We start from the raw sequence: 21,172 nt of genomic DNA on the forward strand, positions 1-21,172 counted from the left end.
TTTAAAAAAACAGTGACATCTCAGCCCAGACAATGCATTAAAGGTGTGAGGTTCGAGTCTGTCAGTATCCCAAATTTGGAACTAGAACCAGTCTGATTCAAACTGGGAATTTATAAAATATTACACTGATTGACTGCCTGCAGTTTCTGCACATTTTTGAGCAAAGTAGAATGTGTCTGCAAACATATTTCTGCCAATACAAGTTTGCCCAAAAAGTGATGAGTTTGTGCATGAGAGTGCACGTAAGTGTCTGCGCATGTTTGGTAAAGTGAGTGCGTGATGGAGTATACGCTGAGAGAGTGTTGGGGGCGTGTATGTGTGGGTGTCTGGAGAGAAAGCGTGTGTATGAGTGAGCTATCAAAAGCGAGGGCTTGCGTTTGGCTAAAACAAGGAAGGGAAGCCCATGAACAATTAAGGGTCCAACCCTTTGTCGTGCTGTAAAAGAGAGACAGGGTGGGGTTCAGGTACACAGTTCTTAGAAAGTTGCATCGCTGCTCGACAGGGTGGTCAAGAAGACATTAAGCATACTTGCCTTCATTGTTCACCCCACTGAGTCTCGGAGTTGGGACATCATGTTGAGGTTGTACAGGATGTTGGTGAGGCCACTTGTAGAGTACGGAGTACGATTCTGGTGACCCTGTAAGAGAAGTCTTCCGATGAGAGGGTTCGGTAAAGATTTACCAGGATGTTGCCAAGACTAGATGGTTTGAGTTATAAGAAGAGATTTGGACTTTATTTATTGGAGCACAGGAGGTTGAGGAGTGACATTATTGAGGTTGATAAAATCATGAGGAATGGAGGTAAGGTGAATAGCGAAGGGCTCTTCCTTAGTGTAGGGGAAGTCAAGGCTCAGGGGCATATATCTTTAAAGTGAGAGGAGAGAGATTTAAAAGGAACCTGAGGGACAATGTTTTGACAGAGGGTGGTTTGCATGTGGAATTTGGATGGAGTACATGCATAGAAAGGTTTAGAGGGATATGGGCCAAACACAGGCAAGTGGGACTAGTTTAGTTTGGGAATCCTGGTCGGCATGGATGAATTGAACCGAACAGTCTGTTTCTGTGCCGTCTACCTCTCTGAACCAGAAGTGATCGTATTGAAACCAGTAGAATTCTGAAAGGGGCTTGACAGGATAGATGCCGATAAAATGCTCCTTTGTTGGGATTCTATGCCTCCCCCGACAATGTGGAAGCAGGCCATTCAGCCCATTTATTTTACTCTGGCCCTCCAAAGAGTTTCACCCATATCCATTCCCATCCTCCGTATTTCCCATGGACAATCCACCCTAAATTGCACATCCCTGGTCATTATGGGTAATTCGAAAGCTAGTGCTTCCAAACAAACCTGTTAGACTATAACCTGGTGTTGGGTGATGTTTAACTTTGTCCATGGGAAACACATGAGTTATGGGACTGGTAACAGTTCTTATTTTGTGATCTATTCCAAGTGAAATTTCTCCTCTGTGCAGGCACGGGTCAACAGTTTGTTTTTTGTACTTTGTGCGAGATCGGGCGAGCAGCTTTTAAATCCTTACGTTAAGCAGTTCAAGTAAACTGTTAATCAGCAATTGTATTCAGAGAGTGGTACTTCCAGCTCTGGTAATCCTGTTGCATCAACACAGAGAGGGGGAGGATGTCACATCTAAAGAGCAGATAGAAAAGTTATTTCGCTTGTTCAGTCAGTTCCTCACTCAGATGAGACTGGATACTGCTTTTAATGGATCATAATTAAATGCTACAATGGAACACCTTAAATTCGAGGAATTTTGAAAGGGCAAACGAACAGTAACTTTGAAGAGAGATGTTCTTCCATTTTTAACCTTGGGTGACCCATATGAGGCATTTTTATTGATAGCTCCATAATCGTCTTCCTGCTGGATTTTTTTCAGGGCAAACAACTTCTGGTGGGAGAAATTCTGCATCCTGGGGAGGCAGGGAAATGAAAATAAAAACAGGTTGTTAAAAGCATTTGAACTATGGGCCCACGAGCTTTCGTGGGAGCAGTGCATTTGCCAAAAACATTTCTGAGGAATTCTGTCTAACTGTTGGACTGAAAGTAGTTTCCCCACTGAACATTAAACAGGTATTGAGAACGTTGTGCATTATAGAGTGTGTTCCTGAGGACCGGAGGAGGATTGAACTTGCCAACGTGAACCACACTTTGCAGAGAGAGGAAATTTCTCCGGATGGAAGAGGTTGATGGAAGTCAACAATTGTCAGATTATTCCATGAAAATAACAGCTGGTATGGGGATCCCAGAAGAGGGGAGTCTGTAATGACACACAGAAACAAACCCTTCAGTCCAGGCCAACCAGATATCCTAAATTAATCTAGTGACCCATTTGCCAGCATTTGGTCCATATCCCTCCTGAATGCTTCCGATTCATGTCCCCATCCAGATATATGTTTTTCTTCGGAGAATACTTAGGTGAGAGCCTAGATATGCTATTACTCAGCCTTTCCCCACTGAGCTTCACCTTTCCTTCGTGCTAATCGTAGCTGGAGAAGGCTGAAAGCTGAAAAGGATTTCCTGGGGGGAAAAAACTTTTATTCCAGATTGGGCTCAGTGTTGGATTTTCTAAAGCTTGGTTATTGTAGATTTCAATCAGACAAAAAAAACCTTTCAGTTGTCCTTGTCCAAGGCAGAGTAGATATTCTTTTAAGGTACAATTGAGATATCTACATTCTTTACAATGTTTTTTCCATCATTACCAGTGATTGTCCATCATTTGGTTTATTGAGCATCATCTTCTTGTGATTCACCAGAGATGATTTGAAGTGAATTCTGTAAGATGCTTTTCTATTTTATTTAACTTTACTTGGTTCTTTAAGGCAAAGATTTCCTTTTCATGTGATTGGTATTAAAATATCTCAATGTATAATAATGAAGCAGCTCATTTATTCTGAAATTATTTCAATTAGTTGGTCAATTGCCAAATAATACCTGCACAACTGTTGTCAATATTGATACCCCGGAAAGCTATTTTGTTTAATATATTTCCTTTGTAAAGATCTTATTATAATTTGGATATGAAATAAAGTTTGCAGTGTCTTATTAAATAGTTGAAAGTAACTTTGTACTTAATTGCTCCGTTTGGGATTCAACATTGTGACTTTGATAAAAGTGATCTTTCACAATTTATGGTGAGTCTATTAACAAACAAATGTTGCCATTTGCTCTTGAATTACCACAAATTCACTTTGAAATTCTTGAATGAGTTGAATAAGGGGTTAAAAAGTGAATATTTATTGCACTTTTTCTGAAATTCTCTGCACTGCCATTGTATTTGGTTAAGTGTATGTAACCCTCTTCATAACTTTGTATTGCTTTGATATTGCATTTGTCACTGCTACTGCCCGAATAGCCTAAAAAAAATGTTTTGGCAGTTGGTGAAGTTGTGAATTTTTAGTCTAGTAACATTATTCAATTGTGAAACAATCTGAAGATTAATTTAGGCACATACAAGAACGTCAAAGAGATTGTGATGAGAGAAAGTCAGCATGTAGAATTGCCAAAGAAATGTCAACTGTGGCTGCTCTTAATTTGGTACAGACTAAGTAGAGATAATGGCATTGTACACAAACTGTGTGTGGTGTGAGTTCAGAATTTTTCTCATCCTTTTAATTCTGGCACATGCAGTGATAGCAGCACCATAATCTGTTTTATTTGTTCGTGGAATGTAAGCATCACTGGCAGAGCCAGGATTTGACTGCTAAGAACACAGATATGAATATTCGGTGAGGTTGAGTTGCAAGGTCTACTATGGCAAAACAAATGGTACTGGCTTGCACTGTACTCTGACAAGACAGAGACTTTGGGAGAACAAAAATAGGAATTTCTGCTTCAATATTGATGCTCCTATTTATATCTCTCAAAAGGAGAGTGTTTGGTCCCAAAAAATTAATAATGGCTCTTTTGTTGAATTATTGCCCTGCATCCGCATATATCTGGAATCGTTTTCTTTTCAAGAATTTTGCAATTACCTTTGCCATTTACTGGTTACATTACCCCTGCACGATCATTTCAAATCGTAATAACTTAGTTAATTTTTAAGAAAATAAGCATCTCAAGGTCACCTCAAACCCCTTTTTCAAAGTGGCTGCACTATTTCCAATATGGTCATGCTTTGTAAATATTACCATATACCATTAATTATGTCCAAGTCTCCTTAGATTTCAATGTATCGTTTTAAATATAAAAATGCCCCGTTACTTGTAGCTCAGCCCTTTAAATGTGTTATGTGTTCTCCCCCCGCAGCTGCAGAGTGAGACAGGAGAGTTTGTTTTTGTGAATGAACAGTTGTAGCGCAAGGTGGCTGTGACTTGGTGAAGGTGAGGCTCCCCGGCCCCGCCCATCCCCAACCCCGGCCCCGCCCACCCCTCCCCCGGCCCCGCCCACCCCTCCCCCGGCCCCGCCCACACCCGTGTGGAGATCCTGTACAACCTGAACATGATGTCCCAACCCTTGTACTCAATGGTGTGAACAATGAAGGCAATGGTGCTAAATGCCTTCTTAACCACCCTGTCTACCAGTGATGCAACTTCCAAAGAACGATGTAACTGAACCCCACCCCCCCCCCCCCCCCCACACACACACACACACACACACACACACACACACACACACACACACACACACACACACACACACACACACACACACACACACCTCTCTATTGCACAACATGAGCCAGGGCCCTATCATTCTGTGCAAGTCCTGCCCTTCCCTGTTTTAGCAGAATACAACCCCTCGCTTTGATTCATACCTTGCTCATACACATCTGCTCTCTCGAACCACACACACACACACACACACACACACAGGCTCATACTCCATTACACTCATTGTACCAAGCAAACACTCAACGCATGCACACACATGCTCTCTCATGCATGCATGTGCACATACACAACTCAATGGGGTGAATTTGTATTGGCAGAATTGTATTTGCATATATATTCAACTTTGTGCACTTTTTGAGCAATCTGCAGAAAATCAATCCATGTAATATTTTATAAATTCCTACTTTGGAAATAGAACTGGTCTGATTGAAGATTGGGATACAGATTCAATGTTCACACCTTTAATGCAATATCTGAACCCAGCTGTCACCTATTTTAGAAGACCTTATGTCACCTTGAGAATGTGAATTTAAAAAAGCTCTGGGATTAAGTATTAATGTACCAAAACCCGCAACTGCCTCACTCAGCAATTTCAGCCCACACCCTGTCTCCAAGTAAGTGTCTCCCTGCCCATCTGCCAGGAGGTGGGGGTTGGGGCATCTGTGTAGAGTCAACCACACTGATGTGGGTCTGGAGTCACGTATAGGCCAGACTGGGATGACTGAGTGAATCAGATGGGGGTTTTCTCACCACCCCCCCCCCCCACCAAAAAATGGTTTCACTGTTAGATTCCAAACTCCAGATTTCTGACCAAATTCCAATTCCACCATCTGCCACAGCGGGATTCAAATCCGGGATCCCTGGAACTTGGTTGATAGTCCAGTCGATATTGGTACTCGGCCGTCGCTCCTACAATCCCCCTGCGATAGCTCCTGAACTTGCTGGTGGCTTTGCAGGTGGAGGGAGTGGGTGAAGGTCTTGCCGCACTTGGGGGCAGGGGAATGGCCTCTTCCCCCGTGTGGACCCGCCAGTGCCTCAACAGGTTGGACGAATTGTTGAAGGCCTTCCCGCACTCAGGGCAGCTGAAAGGCCTCTCCCCCGTGTGGACCCGTCGGTGCCTCAGCAGGGACGGTGAACTGTTGAAGGCCTTCCCCCACTTGGGGCAGGGGTATGGTCCCTCCCCCGTGTGGACCCATCGGTGCCTCAGCAGGGAAGAGGAATCGCTGAAGGCCTTCCCACATTCGGGGCAGCTGAAAGGCCTCTCCCCCGTGTGGATCTTGCTGGTGGGTCAGCAGTGCAGAGGCCTGGGTAAAGCCTTTTCTGCACTTGGGGCAACTGAAGGGTCTTTCCCCCCCCCCCCCCCCCCCCCCCCAGTGTGGCTACGCTGATGAGTCTCCAGGGCAGATGGAACACGAAAGCCTTTCCCACAGTTGGCACACTTCCACGGTTTCTCCAAAGAGTGGCATTCCTCTGGTTTCTCCATGGCCAAAACTTCAGTGACATACAAACGTGTGTACAGGCCCTCTCTGCTGTGAATTCCTCTTTCCAGGCCGTATAGTTGTTACACGCTCCACACACACACACACACTGCACTGCAATGGTAGGGTCTCTCATCCCAGTCCCACTGATACTGAAAATATACTTAAATGGGACCCAAAAACCTTTGCTCCTTCTCACAGAATCATAGTTGAAAATTGTTGCCTGTCCCGATGGATTGAGTGACTGTCAAGACATTGATGTCAAAGTGAGAACTGCAGACGCTGGAGAGTCAATGTTTCCGGTATAAGGCTTTCATCTGTTGGTTTCAAAGCTTCCTCCTTCAGATCTTCAAATATTCTGCAAAAACAGATTACAAAAGTCCTCACTGTCAGCGCAGGGTAGAAATTCTGAACAAGCAATTCAACTTTCTGCGGAATATGCTTTTCTTTTGTTGTTCCACAAAATTGAAAGCACCATCCCACTCTCTCTCCCCCTCTGTTCTCACTCCACTCTAACTAATCCTCCTGCATGTTCTGATTCAGGATTGTACAGAAACAGAAGAGCATTTTGGATAACTCTGCCTGAAAGTTAATATCACAGAATCATAGCTGAAAATCGTTGCAGTCCCAACGAATTGAGTGACTCAGGCAGTGACCACTACAGACATTGGAGAGTCAGTGCTGAAAAGTGTAGCGCTGGAAAAGCACAGGAGGTCAGGCAGCATCCGAGGTGCAGAAGAGTCAACGTTTTGGGCGTAGGCCTTTCATCTGTTGATTTTGAAACTTCAGTCTTCAGATCTTCAAGTACTCTGATAAAAAGAGATCACAAAAGTCCTCCCTGTCAGTGCAGGGTAGAAATTCAGAACAAGCGATTCAGCGGAATGTTCTTTTGTTATTCCATGAAATTGAAAGCACCACTCCGCTCTCACTCATTCTCCTGAAGGTGTTGATTCAGGATTTTATAGGGACAGAAAAGCAAAAATATCACTACTCTGAATTTTGAATACCTCCATCTGAAAGTTAATATCTTTCACAGCATTCGGATACTGCCGAGAGAGTGAGCAGGTCAGATTTTGGGAAACAAAATAAACTGTCATTTCAGGGTGAGCCTGCAATGCAGCTTCTTGAGGAACAACTTTAGCATGAAATGGTTAACGTACATGGGAAGTTGGGGGAAAGGCACCATCAAGACATTACTTCCCTGGGCACGATGGGTAACTTAGCACGGTCAATCCACTCTCACCTGGACAAAGTTGAACAAGCCTGGTTGTTAAGTCTTTCATCGTTTAGTACAGGTTTCAGGTATCAATAATATGTAAATCCCAGAACTTGGTGTCAGCCATCTTCTCAAGATAAATTAAGGTTTTATAACAAAAAGTGACATCTCAGCTCAGAAAATGCATTAAAAGGATTGAGGCCAGAGTCTGTCTGTATCCCAATCTTGAGTCAAACTGGTTCCACTTCCAAAGTGGAATTTAAAAAATATTACGTGTACCGACTGCTTGCAGATTTTGCGTAAAAATGCACAATAAAATGTATCTGCAAACATGATTCTGCAAATACACATTCAACCCCCATTGGACATGTGTGCGCATGCGTGCGTGAGGGAGAGAAAATGTCTGTATCGGTGCTGTATATCTCTACGTCTATTTGATAACAGATGCTTCGCTTCTGTTGGTGTAAATATTGTTGTAAATCATAGCTGGGTGCAAATGGTTAGATGTAAGGGAGAGATAATTCGTCAAGTAGAGCAGTATAAAAATCCTGGGAGACCCCTATTTCTGCTTTGCTTCCTAATGAACAAACATTAAGCCTGAGCACCGATAAGTTTTTAATTTTGTTTCATTTTTCTTGTTTGATTCCATGCTATGATTATGGTCTGTGCCTGGTCGGTTGACAGGCTGGGGGATTGTGGGTTGGGGCTTGATTGACTGAATGTTTTATTGTTCCGGAAGGTGTAAAGGTGGGGTCAAAGCTTCAGCAGAAATTCAGCAGAGCTGAGAACAGACCAACATCTTACTCTGTGGGAACAGGGAGATCAGAGGACAGAGAAATCAGGACCTGAAATCCGAGCTGACACCAGACTACCCTGTGATCAGTGCTTTGATTAGCAGTGCCAACTCTCTGCCTTTGCCTAGCTTCCCATTTGACCATCCCCTCGATATTCAGGATCCAATCCTTATCATCATGAAGCCACGTTTCTGTAAGGAATCTCAGATCATAATTATTCACTTCAGTGTGTGCAGTCAATTCATTCACTTTAGTTACGATGCGGCACACAATCAGACAACATTTGATTAATCTAGTCTAATTTGTTTGCATGTGCCCCATATCCCTCCGAACCCTCCTTATTCATATCCCCATCCAGATGCTTTTTAAATGTTGTAATTGTACCAGCCGTCACCACTCCCTCTGGCAGCTCGTTCCATACATGCACCACTCTCTGTGTGAAGTTGCCCCTCAGGTCCCTTCGAAATCATTCCCCTCTCACCTCAAACATATGCCCTCGAGCTTTGGACTCCCTTACCCTGGGGAAAAGACCTTGGGTATTCACCATATCCATGCCTCTTACAAACGTTTATCAGGTCACCCCTCAGACTCTGATGCTTCAGGTGAGGATCTAAAATTTGAATTTAGGGTATTGTCAGACTCAACAAGTATATGTAGATTTTTACTAACCACAAAATGGCTTTTCAATTTAAAATAATACACAAAATAGCTGAGAATAATGATTGAACTCTGTGAACTTGTCCTGCTGTTTTGCAGAATTAAGCTACAATCCAAAGATAAAAGGACAATGGAGTTTGTTTAAAATGAACACGGACACATTAATTGACCATTTGAACTAACCTTGAGCTGCTACCATGGCATGATGATTTACGTAATTAAGACCCCTTTCCCAGGAAATATCATTGGATTAACCTGCTCTAAATCATGTCACCTTATTACATTTGATTGGTCTTTTCTCGTAATTAAGGCTGTACTGTCTCTTAAAAAACCTAAATAAATAACGTGTCATTTTCAAATGTAATTGCACAACTTCGCCATGGAACACAGAAGCTTTAATCACTGTGTTGCTGGACAGAATTGGGTCAAGCTGCCTTATTAAACTGATAACCTTGCTTTGTACAGACTGCATTTCATTGATTCTTTAGACCAATCGCGAACTAAAAGGCCCCTTAAGAGGGGTCTAGATCTTCACTCTGGATAGTTTGACCTGGCCAATTAACCCTAACCTGCACATTCCTGGGAACTATAGGTAATTTAGCATGGCCAATCCATTCTAAGCTGCGCATCCCTGGACACTATGTGTAATTTCGCACAGCCAATTTACACAAACCTGCACCTCCCTGGGCACTGTGAGTACTTTAGCATGATCAATCCAACCTAACCTGGACAAAGTAAAAAAAAAATCACACACACCCAGGTTATTGTCCAACAGGTTTATTTGGAAGGACCAGCATTTGGAGTGCTGCTCCTTCATCAGGTGGTTGTGGAGAAGATCATAACGCACAGAATTTATAGAAAAACATTACGGTGTCCTGCCACTGAAATGATATATTGAACAAACCTGGATTGTTAAGCCTTTCAGCTTTCATAGTGGTCTGCAGGTATCATTAATATGTAAATCCCAGAACTTCCTGAAAGACACTTCCTTGAAATAACTTAAGGTTTTATAAGAAAAGGTGTCATCTCAGCTCAGACCATGCATTAAAGGTGTGAGATCAGAGTCTGTCTATATCCCAATCTTGAATCAGACTAGTTCTATTTCCAAAGCAGGAATTTATAAAATATTACCTGGATTGACTGCCTGCATGAACTGCCGAGTCTCACCCACGAGCTGAAATAAATGGATAGGGTTGGGCTTCATCCCACAGTGCAAAGAATTCCCATTTACCACCAAAATCCCAGATGTACTTCCTTACTCAGTTGCTCTCTCACAAATGCAAGACTTGATTACATTCTTCTGCTCCCAATAAGGGCAAAACACTGGGTGCCTCCGAGCAGAGCGCTTTAGGGAACATCTCCGGGACACCCGCACCAATCAACCACACCGCCCCGTGGCCCAACATTTCAACTCCCCCTCCCACTCTGCCGAGGATATGGAGACCCTGGGCCTCCTTCGCTGCCGCTCCCTCACCACCAGACGCCTGGAGGAAGAACGCCTCATCTTCCGCCTCGGAACACTTCAACCCCAGGGCATCAATGTGGACTTCAACAGCTTCCTCATTTCCCCTTCCCCCACCTCACCCTAGTTCAAAATTTCCAGCTCAGCACTGTCCCCATGACTTCTCCGGACTTGTCCTACCTGCCTATCTCTTTTTCCACCGAGCCACTCCACCCTCTCCTCCCTGACCTATCACCTTCATCCCCTTCCCCACTCACCCATTGTACTCTATGCTACTTTCTCCCCACCCCCACCCCCCTCTAGCTTATCTCTCCACGCTTCAGGCTCTCTGCCTTTATTCCTAATGAAGTGCTTTTGCCCGAAACGTTGATTTCGCTGCTCCTTGGATGCTGCCTGAACTGCTGTGCCCTTCCAGCACCACTAATCCAGAATCTGGTTTCCAGCATCTGCAGTCATTGTTTTTACATCTTTGAAAGCTGCTCAGAAAGTCCAGTCTTCACAACCACACTTCTGCTTTCACAGCATGGAAGCAGACCTTACGGCCCAACTTGTCTGGGCCGACCACATATCTGAAATTAATCTAGTCCCGTTTGCCAGCACGTAACCCATACAACTCCAAACCATCCCGATGTATTTTAAATATAATCGTATCAGCCTCCACCAACTCTTCTAGCAGTTTGTTTCATATATGCACAACTGTCTCTGTGAAAAAGTTGTCCTTCACGTCCCATTTAAATCATTCCCCTCTCACCTCAAACAAATGTCCTCTAGCTTTGGACTCCCCTACCCTGGGGAAATTTCTGATGAAGGGCTTTTGCCCGAAACGTCGATTTTCCTGCTCCTCTGATGCTGCCTGACCTGCTGTGCTTTTCCAGCACCACTCTGATCTAAACTCTGGTTTCCAGCATCTGCAGTCCTCCCTTTTGCCTAGGTCGAACCCTCTACCTGTCTCCACCTGTGCCCACTTCACCAACCAGCACACCCTTTATCTGCATCGCCCCCTACACTCATCCCCAATCCTGAAGAAGGGTGACACGCGAAACATTGACTTCTCCACCTCCTGATACTGCCTGACTTGTTGTGTTCTTCCAGCCGCCCGCCTGTGTATTTTGCCAATTGAGACACAGACCTGGAGCACCGTTTCCAGATTCTGTCCCCATCCCGACACACTCCCTTTCCTTTTAGTTGCTGCAAGTCAACAACTGAATCCCAGAATGAAAAAAATAAATGGAAAAGGTGACAAGAGAAGAGAGTGCCGTACTCCCAGATAATGGACAGAGGGAGGAATTTGCAGTCTGGGATGAAGCTCAATGTTCACTCAGACACGAGCAGCAACAGCTTCAGAACCTCATGGTCCAACTTCCGCGTTCAGACAATGGGGTGACTCTGATTGGCAGGAGGACCAATGTCCTTCCGGTCCTCCTGTGCTCCCTATTGGTCAATCAAAAGTAGGTCTCGCGTTTTATTTGCCGACAGCGATTCGCATGCGCACCAGTTTTTGCTGACACCGGCGAGCATGCGTACTGCGTTGCTGACACCGACAAACATGCGCAGTATGCTCTTTGAGGCTGCTGCTGTTATTGACAGATTTGAAGTGTCCAAATGCCAACAGGGAAAAAAGGGGTAGAGCCACAATTTTTTTTTCCACTGTGGTTCGACATTTTATTGCTTCTGCGTTTTGTCTGGTTACTCCACTTTTGTATGTCTTTTGTCCTTGTTGAGAGAGAGTGTGCCCCAGTGAGCTGTCTATGGGATGGAGCTGTAACCAGTTACACAGACTGAAGTAACATGATAGTATTCGCAGCAGAGAGTAACTGCACACATTTCCTGAGTGTGATCACAGTTTCAATTGTTCATCAGAAACAGGGAGCCAAAAGGACACCAGAACGACAGAGAAGTCGTAGAAATGCGGGGACTGTGCTAACGGATTCCATTCCCTGTCGGTCCATGAGATTTATCAGCTCAGTCACAGGTGGGAGAGGTAATTCTTCAAAACATTATTACAACATTATTTCCCATTGACAAAAACACATTCACGCTGCCTGATTACCTTGAACTTGTACAAGTGCCCTGTCATCACATCTTTAATCATAGCTTTGAACATTTTCCCGATGGCATATGTTAAGGTAAATGGTCTGCAGTTTCCTGTTCTCGGTCTCCCTTTTTGAAGAAAGGAGTTTTCCAATCTACAGAAACCTTCCCTGAAACTAATGACGTTTGGAAAATTAAAACCAATGCATTAACTATATCACCAGCTAGTTTTTCTTTAAGGATCTAGAATGAAATCCTTTGGACCCCTGGGACTTGTGAGCTTGTAGTTCCAACAGTTTACTCAGTACTACTTCCCTGGTCATTGTAATTGTCTTCAGTTCCTCCTTCCCTTTCAATTCCTGATTTCCAGCTAGTTCCAGGCTGTTACTTGTATCCTCTCTAGTGAAGACAGATTCAAGCTCTTTTTAATTCATCTGCCATCTCTTTATCCTCCGTTATTGAATCCCCAGACTCATTTTTTACAGAACCAACACTTAGCTTTTCTTAAAAAAGTTAACAAAGTGATGAAACTTTCCTTCCTGTTTTTATATTTTTGGCTAACTTTCTAACTCTAATTGCTGTGGTCCTGCCTCCATTATTACTGATGTTTGCCCCAGCTCTCAACTCTCACATCAACCTTTCTGCATATTCTATAGAACTGACCTTGGTTAAATGTTGCAAAACACACAAGGGCAAATTTTTCATCTCCAGAAAGTCTTAATAATGAACACGATAACATTCACTTTGAAATATTGTTCATTCAAACTTCACAAGCACACCCTCCAGATTCAAAATTCCACAATGACACCCAGTTTTGTTATGATCTTTAATTTTGAAGAGAAATTTGAATATCCAGTGATTAACTGGAAGAACTGTTCACGAGGTTTTCACATTTTTAAACAGAAAAAAATCAACTGGATTAATTTAGCAGAATAGCACTTATGGCTTTAAATTGTAAATTGAGTTTTGTTTTGAGTGACGGAGCAGGTCCACACCAGATGAGGATCTAATACCTAGATTTAGGCTGTTGTCAGGAGCTTTTCTTAACCACAAAATGGCATGTCAATGTAAAGTAATAGAACAACATGGCTTCAGGCTGCAAATTATCATTGTGTTTAAAATGGCTAAAAACTGCATTTCTGCATTCCTGAGCTAACTGAATTACAGATTAAGCAAACAATGCCTTCTTCATTGTATGGATCTAATTAAGCTAGATAGGACATTACTGACCATCCTAGCTAACCTTGAAGCACAGGTATGAGGAGATAATGCGTGTGAAACAACATTATTTCCCAGGAAATGTCATTGAGTTAACCTGTTTCCATTGTGTAATTTTATAACATTTTATTGGATTATTCTAGAATTAAGGCTGTATGGTCTCTTAAGAAACATATGAAAATTGATATTTTATTCCACGTTAATCACACAGTTTCTCCAAGGAACACAGAATCTTTTAATATCTGTGTTGCTGGACAAATCTTTGCCCGGCCATTACAAATTAAAGTGTGAAACCTTGCTGAAGCAGACCATAATCCTAGTGTTCATTTGACCGATCTCGGAACTGAGAGACCCCTCCCGGGGGTTGAGCTCTTCAACTCTCACTGTGGTTTTGGTGTGACCCATGATTACAGAGACTTGTGGGAACGGAGAGGATTTTTAACCCCCATGGGGCAGACGAACAGTAATGCTGTTTTGTCCAATCAATCTGGCAGCTATCAAGATGTTCAGCTCATGCTGAGGCAATGGATACAGTCTCCAAAGGAATGAGCAGATGGATGCTGCTGCCAAGCAGGCAGCCTGACACCCCAAACCTCTGGTCCCATTGGGTCCCCAGCAAAACCCGGATAGAGACAATATGGGGAGAGAAATGCCAGGCCTGGGTATGGGACTGAAATCACAGGGTGCGCCCCCTGCTGAGCAGCACAAACTATGGCCTCAAATAAGGTACTCCCTCGATACTCAAACCGAAATGTGGGTGACCCCTGATGGACTACTTTGTGTTCCTTCTTTGCTGCTGCCTTTTTCAATTGATTATGTGCAGTATTGTACACACGTGGGCAAGGAGGGAATGGTTAATACTGTATTATAAACCTGGTGTCACCCAGATTTCCAGAAAGCAGATAGGAAAAGAGCTGAAGCATGTTTAGTTTGTAAACAAACAAGATGCATGGTTTAAGAGAGATGCCCTGAGGTTGTTAACCACCTCCTTGCCTGGTGGGCCTTTTTACTTGTCTACAACTTGCTTTTAGAGTCATAGAGATGTACAGCATAGAAACAGACCCTTTGGTCCAACCCGTCCATGCCGACCAGATATCCCAATCCAATCTAGTCCCAGCTGCCAGCACCCGGCCCATATCCTTCCAAACCCTTCCTATTCATATACCCATCCAAATGCCGCTTAAATGTTGCAATTGTACCAGCCTCCACCACATCCTCTGGCAGCTCATTCCATGCACGTACCACCCTCAGCATGAAAATGTTGCCCCTTAGGTCTCTTTTATATCTTTCCCCTCTCACCCTAAACCTATGCCCTCTAGTTCTGGACTCCCCGACCCCAGGGAAAAGACTTAGTCTATTTATCGTATCCATGCCCCTCATAATTTTGTAAACCTCTATAAGGTCACCCCTCAGCCTCTGACACTCCAGGGAAAACAGCCCCAGCCTGTTCAGCCTCTCCCTGTAGCTCAGATCCTCCAACCCTGGCAACATCCTTGTAAACCTTTTCTGAACCCTTTCAAGTTTCACAACATCTTTCCAATAGAAAGGAGACCAGAATTGCACGCAATATTCCAACAGTGGCCTAACCAATGTCCTGTACAGCCGCAACATGACCTCCCAACTTCTGTACTCAATACCCTGACCAATAAAGGAAAGCATACCAAACGCCTTCTTCACTATCCTATCTACCTACAACTCCACTTTCAACTATGAACCTGCACTCCAAAGGTCTCTTTGTTCAGCAACACTCCCTAGGACCTTACTATTAAGTGTATAAGTCCTGCTAAGATTTGCTTTCCCAAAATGCAGCAGCTCGCATTTATCTGAATTAAACTTCATCTGCCACTTCTCAGCCCATTGGCTCATCTGGTCCAGGTCCTGTTGTAATCTGAAGTAACCCTCTTCGCTGTTCACTACACCTCCAATTTTGGTGTCATCTGCAAACTTACTAACTGTACCTCTTATGCTCGCATCCAAATCATTTATATAAATGACAAAAAGTAGAGGGCCCAGCACCGATCCTTGTGGCACTCCACTGGTCACAGGCCTCCAGTCTGAAAAACAACCCTCCACCACCACCCTCTGTCTTCTACCTTTGAGCCAGTTCTGTATCCAAATGGCTAGTTCTCCCTGTATTCCGTGAGATCTAACCTTGCTAATCAGTCTCCCATGGGGAACCTTATTGAATGCCTTACTGAAGTCCATATAGATCACATCTCCAGCTCTGCCCTCATCTATCCTCTTTGTTCCTTCTTCAGAAAAATTCAATCAAGTTTGTGAGACATGATATCCCACACACAGTGTCATGTTGTCTATCCCTAATCAGTCCTTGCCTTTCCAAATACATGTACATCCTGTCCCCCAGGACTCCCTCCAACAACTTGCCCACCAATGCCATCAGACTTACTGGACTACCACCCTTCTTAAACAGTGGAACCATGTTGGCCAAGCTCCAGTCTTCCGGCACCTCACCTGTGACTATTGATGATAATATCTCAGCAAGAGGCCCAGCAATCACTTCTCTAGCTTCCCACGGAGCTCAAGGCTACACCGGATCAGTCCTGGGAATTTATCCACCTTTATGTTTCAAGACATCCAACACTTCCTCTTCTGTATTTTAGGGTGTAGCTTAGGGTGGATTGGCAGTGCTAAATTACCCATAGTGTCCTGGGATGTGCAAGTTAGGATAGATTAGCCATGGGAAATACGGAGAAAGGGGTTAGGAATGGGTGGGATGCTCTTCAGAGGGCCAGTGTGGAATAGATGGGCCGAATGGCCTGCTTCCACATTGTCGGGATTCTCTGACTCCCACCACAAAGGAGCATTTTATCGGCATCTATCCTGTCAAGCCCCTTTCAGAAATCTATTGGTTTCAATAAGATCACTTCTGGTTCAGAGAGGTAGACAGCACAGAAACAGACCCTTCGGTTCAACTCGTCCATGCCGACCAGGATTCCCAAACTAAACTAGTCCCACTTACTTACATTTGGCCCATATCCCTCTAAACCTTTCTATTCATGTACCCATCCAAATGTCGTTTCAATGTTGTAACTGTCCCCGCATCTACCACTTCCTCAGCAAGTTAATTCCATATGCAAACCACCCTGTACCAAAACGTTGTCCCTCAGGCTCCTTTTAAATCTCTCTCCCCTCACTTTAAAAAAATATACCTCCTCGTTTTGAGCACCTCTACACTAAGGAAGAGCCCTTTGCTATTCACCTTACCTCCACTCTTCATGATTTTATAAATCTCAATGACATCACCACTCAACCTCCTGCACTTCAGTGAAAAGTGTCCCAGTCTCTCCTTACAACTCAAACCCTCCAGTCTTGGCAATGTCCTGGTAAATCTTTATTAAACCCTCTCTAATAGTATTCTTCCTATTACAGGGCCACCAGAACTGTACTCCGTACTCTCCAAGTGGCCTCACCAACATCCTGTATAACCTCAACATGATGTCCCAACTCCTATACTCAGTGGGGTGAACAATGAAGGCAAGTGTGCTAAACACCTTCTTGACCACCCTGTCTCCCAGTGATGCAGCTATGCACCTGAATCCTCCCATGTCTCTGTTCTCCAACAAGACTCAAGGCCCTACCACTACCTGTATAGGTCCACCCTTCCTTGTTTCAGCAAAATGCAACCCCTTGCTTTTATTCATACCTCTCTCATACATATACACACACACATACACCCCCCAACACTCTCACAGGCTTATACTCTTTACCAAGCATGCACACAAACTCACATGCACACACACAAATAACTCTAAGAAGTGAATTTGAATTGGCAGAATTATTTGCAGATACATTCTACTTTGCTCAAAATGTGCAGAAACTGCAGGCAGTCAATCTGTTTAATATTTTATAAATTCCTACTTTGGAAATAGAACCAGTCTGATCCAAGATTGGGGTATGACAGGCTCGAACCTCACACCTTTAATGCATTGTCTGAGCTGTCAGCCTTTTTAAAAATAAAACCTTAAGTCATCTCAAGAACGTAACTTAAAAGATGTTCTGGGATTTACATATAAATGAACCAAAACCTGCAATCCATTCTCAAAGATGGAAGACTTAACAGCAATCTAGGTTTGTTCAATATATCCTATCAGTTGCATGACACTGTGAGCTTTTGCTATCAATTCTGTGTCTTTTGATCCGGCTCCACAGCTACCCGGTGAAGGAGCAGCGCTCCGAAAGCTAGTGCTTCCAAATAAACCTGTTGGACTATAACCTGGTGTTGTGGGATTTTTAACTTCATCCAGGCCAGTCCCCCACCGGCTCCTCCACCTCGTTTCCATTGAACACAGCCCACACCTCCCGATGCTGCCAGGAAACTTTACAATGCCGATGAAATGATGCACTCTACAATCCTGAAAAACTTACAATTTCGAATGGTACTGGCTCCTCATTCACTGCTCCATCTGATAGACAGCATTGGAAGCTTAGTGCAGGAGGCTGAAAGAACTGATCAGCTTTAAAACAAAAACCTCTTGGAGCTCAAAGCTTTCAATGAGAGTCTGAGCCAGGGGGTAAATTCAGGTAACCTTTATTGCGACCCAACTTTGTTCCATCTTCAGATCCCCTCCTGCAAAAAGGCAGAGAGAAAGTAGCTGCTTTTTAAACATCTCAAGGTCAAAGTACATACACTCCCCCCGCCAAACCCCCCAAACCACCTCACATTCTTTACTATTGGTTAGCACCCAGTCGTCCCTTTGTAATTGGATCCTTGGTATAGCTGTAACCAGGAGGATGTGTTGCCTCACTCAGCAATTTCAATCCATACTCTGTCTCCAAGTAAGTTTCTCCCCTCTCATTTGCCGAGCAAGGAGGGTTGGGGCAGTGTAGAGTCAACCACACTGCTGTGGACCTGGAGTCATGTGTAGGCCAGACCGGGTAAAGGATGCAACTTGGCCATCACAGTTTCAATTCCCCTCGAGGTGAACTCGCTGGTGCCTCCGCAGGGCGGAGGAGCAGGTGTAAGCCTTCTTGCACTGACAGCAGGTGAACGGCCTCTCCCCTGTGTGAACCCGTTGGTGGGTCAGCAGGGCGGAGGAATTGCTGAAGGCCTTCCCACACTCGGGGCAGGGGAACAGCCTCTCCCCGGTGTGGCTGCGCTGATGAGAGTCCAGGGTAGATGGGAAACAGAAGCTTTTCCCACAGTCATCACACTTCCATCGTTTCTCCAAAAGGTGGGATTCCTCGGGTTTCTCCATGGCCAACGCTTCAGTTACACACAAACTCGCATACAGCCCCACCCTGCCGTCAATTCCCCTTTCCAGGCTGTATAACGGTTACATGGTCCACACTCAGTGCGCTGCAACAGTAGGGTCTCTCATCCAGTCCCACTGACGCTGAAAACGTACCCAAACAGGAACCAAAAAGCTTTGCTCCTTCTCACAGAATCATAGTTGAAAATTGTTGCGGTCCGACTGCACTGAGTGACTGTCAGACATTGACTCAAAGTGAGGACTGCAGACGCTGGAGAGTCAGGGCCGAAATGTGTGGCATTGGAGAAATCACAGCAGGTCAGGCAGCATCCGAGGAACGGGAGAGTCAACGTTTCGGGCATAAGGCCTTCATTTGTTGATTTTGAATCTTCTGACTTCAGATTTTCAAATACTCTGCAAAAAGAGATTACAAAAGTCATCACTATCAGTGCAGGATAGAAATTCAAAACAGGCAATTCTACTTTCTGCAGAATATTCTTTTGTTGTTCCACAAAATTGAAAGCACCATCCCACTCTCCCTTCCCCTCTGTTCTCATTCCGCTCTAACTAATTCCCCTGAAGTTGCTGATTCAGGATCTTACAGGGGCAGAAAAAGCAAAAACATCAAGACTGACATCTCTCTGAATTTTGGATACCTCCACCTGAAAGTTAATATCTTTCACAACACTGGGATCCTGCTGAGAATGAGCAGGTCTGATTTTGGGAAGCAAAAAGATAGTGTGTCAATTCAGGGTGAACCTGCAATGCAGCTTCTTGAGGAAGAACCAGACACAAAATGGTTAATGACCCCGGGAAGGTGGGAGCAAAATGAGACATCAAGGCATTAACACCGACACACTTCAGTCAAACTCTTCTGCTTCCAGTCAGGGCAGAACATGCTCTGAAAGTCCAGCCTTCACAACCACACTTCTGCTTTCACTGAAGACAATTAGAGTCACACAGCGCAGAAACAGACTCTTTGGCCCAACCTGCCCAGATATCCTAAATTAATCTAGTCACGTTTGCCATCACTTGGCCCCTATATGGGCAGGGTGCTGACAGCTGGGACTAAATTGGGTTGGCTCTCTTGTCAACAAGGACGGAGTTGGATCGAAGGGTCTGTTTCTGTGCTGTACATCTCTATGACGCCAGTCGCATTTACCATCACTTGGCCCTGACCCATCTGAACCCTTTGTATTCATACACCTATCCAGATGCCTTTTAACTGTTGGAATTCTACCAGCCCCCACCACTTCCTCTGGCAGCTCATTCCATAAAAGCACCACCCTCTTCATGATAAAGTTGCCCCTGAGGTCTCTTTGACATTTCCCCACTGCCCTCACCCTGAACCTATGACCCTCCAGTTCGGGACGCCCCCATCCCAATGGAAAGACCTTGTCTATTTACCCTATCCATACCCCTCATGATTTTATCAAAGTCTCAGACTCTGGCGCGATGGGGAAAACAGCTCCACCCCATCCTTCTATCCCTCCTCACCCGGGTATTTAAGACACATACCTGAGTTTGCAGAGTCTGCTGCCTCCTTGGATTCACTCCAGTTGGCACAAGTGAACAGATTCCCCCCACACACTCCCAGGACGAAGAATTGCCGAGAGGGAGGGAGTTTCATGCAAACTGACAGGGCCACTTCCGCGTTGTGACGCCTTCAATGGGTCAGGGGTGGGGTAGGGAATGGGAAAAGGGGCGAGAGGAAGGGGTGGGGCGCGGCCGGCCGGCTGGCTAGCCTGCACTGCCCTGCACAGTTTGCAGGAATTCCTTCCCTTCACAGAATCCCCACAGTGTGGAAGCAGGCCACTCGGCCCAACGAGTCCACACTGACCCTCTAAAGGGTAACCCACCCACATCCATTCCCCTGCACCTCTTGCTCTACTCTCTGACTATCACACCTAACCTGCACATCCCTGGGCACTATGGGTAATTTAGCATAGCAATTTCCCCCCCTAACCACTTTGCACCAAAACCTCACTCAGTTGCTGTCTCACAAATGCAAGATTTCGTTGTAACTTTTTCTGCTCCCATTAAGGGCAAACATCTTTGAAAGCTCCTCCTAAACTCCAACCTTCACAACCACACTTCTGCTCTCCCCGAAGATGATTAGAGTCATACAGCACAGAATCAGACCCTTTGTCCATCCACACATCATTCCTGATGAAGTGCTCGGGACTAAAATGTCAACTCTCAAGGTCCCTCAGATGTTGCCTGACCAACTGCCTTTTTCTTGCACCACACTTTGCCTCTGATCTCCAGCATCTGCAGTTCTCACTTTCTCCACATCCCAAAGTATCACCATTTAAATAATACACTGTCTTTCTGCTTTTTTTTTCCATAGCAAAGGCTATAACTTCACATTCAGATACTGCATTTGCCACGTGTTTGTAAATTGTGGTCTTCTCGACTTCGGGGAGACTGAGCGTAAACTTGGGGAACGGATTGGTGAGCATCACAGCTGGGTCCGAGAGGCTG

At 44.6% G+C, this 21,172-nt stretch overlaps 1 long non-coding RNA gene across 2 annotated transcripts; it reads right to left on the reverse strand.

Annotated features, from left to right (window-relative positions):
• Window positions 1-1,661: 1,661 nt before the first annotated feature.
• On the reverse strand, window positions 1,662-11,570 carry LOC140460797 (uncharacterized). Of its 2 annotated transcripts, none has more exons than XR_011954329.1 (4): window positions 9,899-10,456; window positions 8,592-8,720; window positions 6,300-6,458; window positions 1,662-1,922 (listed from the first exon to the last, which is right to left on the reverse strand). It is a non-coding gene; the product is annotated as an uncharacterized lncRNA (long non-coding RNA). The 2 variants fall into 2 exon arrangements; XR_011954330.1 differs by lacking the exon at window positions 1,662-1,922 and adding an exon at window positions 11,491-11,570 and having other exon boundaries at window positions 5,992-6,458; window positions 9,899-9,941.
• Window positions 11,571-21,172: the final 9,602 nt, after the last annotated feature.

Source organism: Chiloscyllium punctatum, chromosome 36, assembly GCF_047496795.1.
Source record: "Chiloscyllium punctatum isolate Juve2018m chromosome 36, sChiPun1.3, whole genome shotgun sequence".
NCBI classification, from domain to species: domain Eukaryota; kingdom Metazoa; phylum Chordata; class Chondrichthyes; order Orectolobiformes; family Hemiscylliidae; genus Chiloscyllium; species Chiloscyllium punctatum.